The sequence below is a fragment of the Schistocerca gregaria genome, unplaced genomic scaffold (assembly GCF_023897955.1).
Source record: "Schistocerca gregaria isolate iqSchGreg1 unplaced genomic scaffold, iqSchGreg1.2 ptg000526l, whole genome shotgun sequence".
In the NCBI taxonomy this organism is placed as follows: domain Eukaryota; kingdom Metazoa; phylum Arthropoda; class Insecta; order Orthoptera; family Acrididae; genus Schistocerca; species Schistocerca gregaria.
Genome location: NW_026061925.1, coordinates 5,596,200 through 5,606,282, shown reverse-complemented (window position 1 = coordinate 5,606,282; position 10,083 = coordinate 5,596,200).

The following is a 10,083-nucleotide window of genomic DNA, read 5'->3' as shown; positions in this document are numbered from 1 at the left end:
GCACGGGAGAATGTGAAATGTGTTCATATGTAGTAAAAACCTGAGAAATCCGTCCATTTTCGTCATTTGTTATCGAATCGACTTAAAGCCAGATCGTCACATTGGCCGCTCTTCTCTCTGAAACGCTTGTACTTATCGTCTGCAAAGCTATGTCCTGTGCTGCGGTATGCGGAGACACTAAAATCACCATAGTAGAACACAGATGAAGCATCTAAGTTGAAGTAATAGCCAGTAAGAAGTAGTACAATTCAAGTTTTAAGTATCGATTATTGACTTTTTAGCTGGCTTTGGTGCCTTGGACATGAGCTATTACCTTAAGATTCTGCATGAAAGGAGGACTAGCAGCCGAGTTACACGGGAGAATGTGAAAAGTGTTCATATGTAGTAAAAACCTGAGAAATCCGTCCGTTTTCGTCATTTGTTGTCGAATCGACTTAAAGCCAGATCGACACATTGGCCGCTCTTCTCTCTGAAACGGTTGTACTTATCGTCTGCAAAGCTATATCGCGTGCTGCGGTATGCGGACACTCTAATAGCACCATAGTAGAACACAGATGAACCATCTAAGTTGATGTAATACCCAGTAAGAAGTAATCTAATTCAAGCTTTAGGTATTGAATATTGACCTTTTAGCTGGCTTTGGTGCCTTGGACATGAGCTAGGACCTTAAGATTCTGCATTAAAGGAGGACTAGCTGCCGAGTTGCACGAATGAATGTGAAAAGTGTTCATATGTAGTAAAAACCTGAGAAATCCGTCCGTTATCGTCATTTGTTATCGAATCGACTTAAAGCCAGATCGTCACATTGGCCGCTCTTCTCTCGGAAAAGGTTGTACTTCTCGTGTGCAAAGCTATGTCGCGTGTTGCCGTAGGCTGAAACAGGAAAAGCACCATAGTAGAACACAGATGAAGCTTTTAAGTTGATGTAATAGCCAGTAAGAAGTAGTACAATTCAAGTTTTAGGTATCGATTATTGACTTTTTAGCTGGCTTTGATGCCTTGGACATGAGCTAGGACCTTAAGATTCTGCATGAAAGGAGGACTAGATGCCGAGTAGCACGGGAGAATGTAAAAAGTGTTCATATGTAGTAAAAACCTGAGAAATTCGTCCGTTTTCGTCATTTGTTATCGAATCGACTTAAAGCCAGATCGACACATTGGCCGCTCTTCTCTCTGAAACGCTTGTACTTATCGTCTGCAAAGCTATGTCGCGTACTGCGGTATGCGGAGACACTAAAATCACCATAGTAGAACACAGATGAAGCTTCTAAGTTGATGTAATAGCCAGTAAGAAGTAGTACAATTCAAGTTTTAGGTATCGATTATTGACTTTTTAGCTGGCTTTGGTGCCTTGAACATGAGCTAGGACCTTAACATTCTGCATGAAAGGAGGACTAGCAGTCGAGTTACATGGGAGAATGTGAAAACTGTTCATATGTAATAAAAACCTTAGAAATCCGTCCGTTTTCGTCATTTGTTATCGAATCGACTTACAGCCAGATCGTCACATTGGCCGCTCTTCTCACTGAAACGGTTGTACTTATCGTCTGCAAAGCTATGTCGCGTGCTGCGGTATGTGGAGAGAGTAAAAGCACCATAGTAGAACACAGATGAAGCTTCTAAGTTGATGTAATAGCCAGTAAGAAGTAGCAGAATTCAAGTTTTAGGTATCGATTAATGACTTTTTAGCTGGCTTTGGTGCCTTGGACATGAGCTAGGACCTTAAGATTCTGCATAAAAGAAGGACTAGCAGCCGAGTTGCACGGGAGAATGTGAAATGTGTTCATATGTAGTAAAAACCTGAGAAATCCGTCCGTTTTCGTCAATTGTTATCGAATCGACTTAAAGCCAGATCGTCACATTGGCCGCTCTTCTCTCTGAAACGCTTGTACTTATCATCTGCAAAGCTATGTCGCGTGCTGCGGTATGCGGAGACACTAAAATCACCATAGTAGAACACAGATGAAGCATCTAAGTTGATGTAATAGCCAGTAAGAAGTAGTACAATTCAAGTTTTAGGTATCGATTATTGACTTTTTAGCTGGCTTTGGTGCCTTGGACATGAGCTAGGACCTTAAGATTCTGCATGAAAGGAGGACTAGCAGCCGAGTTGCACGGGAGAATGTGAAAAGTGTTCATATGTAGTAAAAACCTGAGACATCCGTCCGTTTTCGTCATTTGTTATCGAATCGACTTAAAGCCAGATCGACACATTGGCCGCTCTTCTCTCTGAAACGGTTGTACTTATCGTCTGCAAAGCTATGTCGCGTGCAGCGGTATGCTGAGACACTAAAAGCACCATAGTAGAACACAGATCAAGCTTCTAAGTTGATGTAATAGCCAGTAAGAAGTAGTACAATTCAAGTTTTAAGTATTGAATATGGGCCTTTTAGCTGGCTTTGGTGCCTTGGACATGAGCTAGGACCTTAAGACTCTGCATGAAAGGAGGACTAGCAGCCGAGTTGCACGGGAGGATGTGAAAAGTGTTCATATGTAGTAAAAACCTAAGATATTCGTCCGTTTTCGTCATTTGTTATCGAATCGACTTAAAGCCAGATCGTCACATTGGCCGCTCTTCTCTCTGAAACGGTTGTACTTCTCGTCTGCAAAGCTATGTCGCGTGCTGCGGTATGCGGAGACACTAAAATCACCATAGTAGAACACAGATGGAGCATCTAAGTTGATGTAATAGCCAGTAAGAAGTAGTCCAATTCAAGTTTTAGCTATCGATTATTGACTTTTTAGCTGGCTTTGGTGACTTGGAAATGAGCTAGGACCTTAACATTCTGCATGAAAGGAGGACTAGCAGCCGAGTTGCACGGGAGAATGTGAAAAGTGTTCATATGTAGTAAAAACCTTAGAAATCCGTCCGTATTCGTTATTTGTTATCGAATCGACTTAAAGTTAGATCGTCACATTGGCCGCTCTTCTCACTGAAACGCTTGTACTTATCGTCTGCAAAGCTACGTCGCGTGCTGCGGTATGCGGAGACACTAAAATCACCATAGTAGAAGACAGATGAAGCATCTAAGTTGATGTAATAGCCAGTAAGAAGTAATCCAATTCAAGTTTTAGGTATCGATTATTGACTTTTTAGCTGGCTTTGGTGCCTTGGACATGAGCTAGGACCTTAACATTCTGCATTAAAGGACGACTAGCAGCCGAGTTGCACGGGAGAATGTGAAAAGTGTTCATATGTAGTAAAAACCTGAGAAATCCGTCCGTTTCCGTCATTTGTTATCGAATCGACTTAAAGCCAGATCGTCACATTGGCCGCTCTTCTCTCTGAAACGGTTGTCCTTATCGTCTGCAAAGCTATGTCGCGTGCTGCGGTATGCGGAGACACTAAAATCACCATAGTAGAACACAGATGAAGCTTCTAAGTTGATGTAATAGCCAGTAAGACGTAGTACAATTCAAGTTTTAGGTATCGATTATTGACTTTTTAGCTGGCTTTGGTGCCTTGAACATGAGCTAGGACCTTAACATTCTGCATGAAAGGAGGACTAGCAGCCGAGTTACATGGGAGAATGTGAAAACTGTTCATATGTAATAAAAACCTTAGAAATCCGTCCGTTTTCGTCATATGTTATCGAATCGACTTACAGCCAGATCGTCACATTGGCCGCTCTTCTCTCTGAAACGGTTGTACTTATCGTCTGCAAAGCTATGTCGCGTGCTGCGGTATGCGGAGACACTAAAATCACCATAGTAGAACACAGATCAAGCTTCTAAGTTGATGTAATAGCCAGTAAGATGTAGTTGAATTCAAGTTTTAGGTATCGATTATTGACTTTTTAGCTGGCTTTAGCGCCTTGCCATGAGCTAGGACCATAAGATTCTACATGAAAGGAGGACTAGCAGCCGAGTTGCACGGGAGAATGTGAAAAGTGTTCATATGTAGTAAAAACCTGAGAAATCCGTCCGTTTCCGTCATTTGTTATCGAATCGACTTAAAGCCAGATCGTCACATTGGCCGCTCTTCTCTCTGAAACGGTTGTACTTATCGTCTGCAAAGCTATGTCGCGTGCTGCGGTATGCGGAGACACTAAAATCACCATAGTAGAACACAGATGAAGCATCTGCGTTGATGTAATAGCCAGTAAGAAGTAATCCAATTCACGTTTTAGCTATCGATTATTGACTTTTTAGCTGGCTTTGGTGACTTGGACATGATCTAGGACCTTACGATTCTGCATGAAAGGAGGACTAGCAGCCGAGTTGCATGGGAGAATGTGAAAAGTGTTCATATGCAGTAAAAACCTGAGACATCCGTCCGTTTTCGTCATTTGTTATCGAATCGACTTAAAGCCAGATCGTCACATTGGCCGCTCTTCTCACTGAAACGGTTGTACTTATCGTCTGCAAAGCTATGTCGCGTGCTGCGGTATGCGGATACACTAAAAGCACAATAGTAGAACACAGATGAAGCTTCTAAGTTGATGTAATAGCCAGTAAGAAGTAGTAAAATTCAAGTTTTAGGTATCTGTTATTGACTTTTTAGCTGGCTTTGGTGCCTTGGGCACGAGGTAGGAACTTAAGACTTTGCATGAAGGAGGTCTTGCAGCCGAGTTGCACGGGAGAATGTGAAAAGTGTTCATATGTAGTAAAAACTTGAGCAATCCGTCCGTTTTCGTCATTTGTTATCGAATCGACTTAAAGCCAGATCGTCACATTGGCCGCTCTTCTCTCTGAAACGGTTGTACTTCTCGTCTGCAAAGCTATGTCGCGTGCTGCGGTATGCGGAGACACTGAAATCACCATAGTAGAACACAGATGAAGCATCTAAGTTGATGTAATAGCCAGTAAGAAGTAGTCCAATTCAAGTTTTAGGTATCGATTATTGACTTTTTAGCTGGCTTTGGTGCCTTGGACATGAGCTAGGACCTTAAGATTCTGCATGAAAGGAGGACTAGCAGCCGAGTTGCACGGGAGAATGTGAAAAGTGTTCATATCTAAAAATAAAAAAAAAAACCTGAGAAATCCGTCCGTTTTCGTCATTTGTTATCGAATCGACTTAAAGCCAGATCGTCAAATTGGCCGCTCTTTTCTCTGAAACGATTGTACTTATCGTCTGCAAAGCTACGTCACGTGCTGCGGTATGCGGAGACACTAAAATCACCACAGTAGAACACAGATGAAGCTTCTAAGTTGATGTAATATCCAGTAAGAAGTAGTACAATTCGAGTTTTAGGTATCGATTATTGACTTTTTAGCTGGCTTTGGTGCCTTGGACATGAGCTAGGACCATAAGATTCTACATGAAAGGAGGACTAGCAGCCGAGTTGCACGGGAGAATGTGAAAAGTGTTCATATGTAGTAAAAACCTGAGAAATCCGTCCGTTTCCGTCATTTGTTATCGAATCGACTTAAAGCCAGATCGTCACATTGGCCGCTCTTCTCTCTGAAACGGTTGTACTTATCGTCTGCAAAGCTATGTCGCGTGCTGCGGTATGCGGAGACACTAAAATCACCATAGTAGAACACAGATGAAGCATCTACGTTGATGTAATAGCCAGTAAGAAGTAATCCAATTCAGGTTTAGCTATCGATTATTGACTTTTTAGCTGGCTTTGGTGACTTGGACATGAGCTAGGACCTTACGATTCTGCATGAAAGGAGGAGTAGCAGCCGAGTAGCACGGGAGAATGTGAAAAGTGTTCATATCTAAAAATAAAAAAAAACCTGAGAAATCCGTCCGTTTTCGTCATTTGTTATCGAATCGACTTAAAGCCAGATCGTCAAATTGGCCGCTCTTTTCTCTGAAACGATTGTACTTATCGTCTGCAAAGCTATGTCACGTGCTGCGGTATGCGGAGACACCAACATCACCACAGTAGAACACAGATGAAGCTTCTAAGTTGATGTAATATCCAGTAAGAAGTAGTACAATTCGAGTTTTAGGTATCGATTATTGACTTTTTAGCTGGCTTTGGTGCCTTGGACATGAGGTAGGACCTTAAGATTCTGCATGAAAGGAGGACTAGCAGCCGAGTTGCATGGGAGAATGTGAAAAGTGTTCATATGTAGTAAAAACCTGAGAAATCCGTCCGTTTTCGTCATTTGTTATCGAATCGACTTAAAGCCAGATCGTCACATTGGCCGCTCTTCTCTCTGAAACGGTTGTACTTATCGTCTGCAAAGCTATGTCGCGTGCTGCGGTATGCGGACACACTAAAAGCACCATAGTAGAACACAGATGAAGCTTCTAAGTTGATGTAATAGACAGTAAGAAGTAGTACAATTCAAGTTTTAGGTATTGAATATGGAACTTTTAGCTGGCTTTGGTTCCTTGGACATGAGCTAGGACCTTAAGATTCTGCATGAAAGGAGGACTAGCAGCCGAGTTGCACGGGAGATTGTGAAAAGTGTTCATATGTAGTTAAAACTTGAGAAATCCGTCCGTTTTCGTCATTTTTTATCGAATCGACTTAAAGCCAGATCGTCACATTGGCCGCTCTTCTCTCTGAAACGGTTGTACTTATCGTCTTCAAAGGTATGTCGCATGTTGCCGTAGGCGGAAACAGGAAAAGCACCATGGTAGAACACAGATGAAGCTTCTAAGTTGATGTAATAGCCAGTAAGAAGTAGTACAACTCAAGATTTAGGTATCGATTATTGACTTTTTAGCTGGGTTTTGGTGCTTTGGACATGAGCTAGGACCTTAAGATTCTGCATTAAAGGAGGACTAGCAGCCGAGTTGCACGGGAGAATGTGAAAAGTGTTCATATGTAGTAAAAACCTGAGAAATCCGTCCGTTTTCGTCATTTGTTATCGAATCGACTTAAAGCCAGATCGTCACATTGGCTGCTCTTCTCTCTGAAACGGTTGCACTTATCGTCTGCAAAACTATGTCGCGTGATGCGGTATGCGGAGACACTAAAATCACCATAGTAGAACACAGATGAAGCATCTAAGTTGATGTAATAGCCAGTAAGAAGTAATCCAATTCAAGTTTTAGGTATCGATTATTGACTTTTTAGCTGGCTTTGGTGCCTTGGACATGAGCTAGGACCTTAAGATTCTGCATTAATGGAGGACTAGCAGCCGAGTTGCACGGGAGAATGTGAAAAGTGTTCATATGTAGTAAAAACCTGAGAAATCCATCCGTTTTCGTCATTTGTTATCAAATCGACTTAAAGCCATATCGTCACATTGGCCGCTCTTCTCTCTGAAACGGTTGTACTTATCGTCTGCAAAGCTATGACGCGTGTTGCCGTAGGCGGAAACAGGAGAAGCACCATAGTAGAACACAGATGAAGCTTCTAAGTTGATGTAATAGCCAGTAAGAAGTAGTCCAATTCAAGATTTAGGTATCGATTATTGACTTTTTAGCTGGCTTTGGTGCCTTGGACATGAGCTAGGACCTTAAGATTCTGCATGAAAGGAGGACTAGCAGCCGAGTTGCACGGGAGAATGTGAAAAGTTTTCATATGTAGTAAAAACCTAAGAAATTCGTCCGTTTTCGTCATTTGTTATCGAATCGACTTAAAGCCAGATCGTCACATTGGCCGCTCTTCTCTCTGAAACGGTTGTACTTATCGTCTGCAAAGCTATGTCGCGTGCTGCGGTATGCGGAGACACTAAAAGCACCATAGTAGAACACAGATGAAGCTTCTAAGTTGACGTAATAGCCGGGAAGAAGTAGTACAATTCAAGTTTTAGGTATCGATTATTGACTTTTTAGCTGGCTTTGGTGCCTTGGACAAAAGCTAGGACCTTAACATTCTGTATGAAAGGAATACTAGCAGCCGATTTGCATGGGAGAATGTGAAAAGTGTTAATATGTAGTAAAAACCCGAGAAAACCGTCCGTTTTCGTCATTTGCTATCGAATCGACTTAAGGCCAGATCGTTAAATTAGCCGCTCTTCTCTCTGAAACGGTTGTACTTATCGATTGCAAAGCTAGGTCGCGTGCTGCGGTATGCGGAGACACTAAAAGTACCATAGTAGAACACAGATGAAGCTTCTAAGTTGATGTAATAGCCAGTAAGAAGTAGAACAATTCAAGTTTTAGGTATCGATTATTGACTTTTTAGCTAGCTTTGGTGCCTTGGACATGAGCTAGGACCTTATGATTCTGCATGAAAGGAGGACTAGCAGCCGAGTTGCACGGGAGAATGTGAAATGTGTTCATATGTAGTAAAAACCTGAGAAATCCGTCCGTTTTCGTCATTTGTTATCGAATCTACTTAAAGCAAGATCGTCAGATTTTCCGCTCTTCTCTCTGAAACGGTTGTACTTATCGTCTGTAAAACTATGTCGCGTGCACCGGTATGCGGAGAAACTCAAAGCACCGTAGTAGAACACAGATGAAACTTCTAAGTTGATGTAATAGCCAGGAAGAAGTAGTACAATTCAAGTTTTAGGTATTGATTATTGACATTTTAGCTGGCTTTGGTGCCTTGGACATGAGCTAGGACTTTAAGATTCTGCATGAATGGAGGACTAGCAGCCGAGTTGCATAGGAGAATGTGAAAAGTGTTCATATGTAGTAAAAACCTGAGACATCCGTCCGTTTTCGTCATTTGTTATCGAATCGACTTAAAGCCAGATCGTCACATTGGCCGCTCTTCTCTCTGAAACGCTTGTACTTATCGTCTGCAAAGCTATGTCGCGTGCTGCGGTATGCGGAGGCACTTAAAGCACCATAGTAGAACACAGATGAAGCTTCTACATTGATGTAATAGCCAGTAAGATGTAGTAAAATTCAAGTTTTAGGTATCAATTATTGACTTTTTAGCTGGCTTTGGTTCCTTGGACATGAGCTAGGACCTTAAGAATCTGCATGAAAGGAGGACTAGCAGCCGAGTTGCACGGGGGAATGTGAAAAGTTTTCATATGTAGTAAAAACCTAAGAAAATCGTCCGTTTTCGTCATTTGTTATCGAATCGACTTAAAGCCAGATCGTCACATTGGCCGCTCTTCTCTCTGAAACGGTTGTACTTATCGTCTGCAAAGCTATGTCGCGTGCGGCGGTATGCGGAAACACTAAAAGCACCATAGTAGAACACAGATGAAGCTTCTAAGTTGACGTAATAGCCAGGAAGAAGTAGTACAATTCAAGTTTTAGGTGTCGGTTATTGACTTTTTAGCTGGCTTTGGTGCCTTGGACAAAAGCTAGGACCTTAACATTCTCTATGAAAGGAGGACTAGCAGCCGATTTGCATGGGAGAATGTGAAAAGTGTTCATATGTAGTAAAAACCCGAGAAATCCGTCCGTTTTCGTCATTTGTTATCGAATCGACTTAAAGCCAGATCGTCAAATTAGCCGCTCTTCTCTCTGAAACGGTTGTACTTATCGATTGCAAAGCTAAGTCGCGTGCTGCGGTATGCGGAGACACTAAAAGCACCATAGTAGAACACAGATCAAGCTTCTAAGTTGATGTAATAGCCAGTAAGAAGTAGTACAATTCAAGTTTTAGGTATTGAATATTGAATTTTTAACTGGCTTTGGTGCCTTGGACATGAGCTAGGACCTTAAGATTCTGCATGAAAGGAGGACTAGCAGCCGAGTTGCACGGGAGAATGTGAAAAGTGTTCATATCTAAAAATAAAAAAAAAAACCTGAGAAATCCGTCCGTTTTCGTCATTTGTTATCGAATCGACTTAAAGCCAGATCGTCAAATTGGCCGCTCTTTTCTCTGAAACGATTGTACTTATCGTCTGCAAAGCTATGTCACGTGCTGCGGTATGCGGAGACACTAAAATCACCACAGTAGAACACAGATGAAGCTTCTAAGTTGATGTAATATCCAGTAAGAAGTAGTACAATTCGAGTTTTAGGTATCGATTATTGACTTTTTAGCTGGCTTTGGTGCCTTGGACATGAGCTAGGACCATAAGATTCTACATGAAAGGAGGACTAGCAGCCGAGTTGCACGGGAGAATGTGAAAAGTGTTCATATGTAGTAAAAACCTGAGAAATCCGTCCGTTTCCGTCATTTGTTATCGAATCGACTTAAAGCCAGATCGTCACATTGGCCGCTCTTCTCTCTGAAACGGTTGTACTTATCGTCTGCAAAGCTATGTCGCGTGCTGCGGTATGCGGAGACACTAAAATCACCATAGTAGAACACAGAT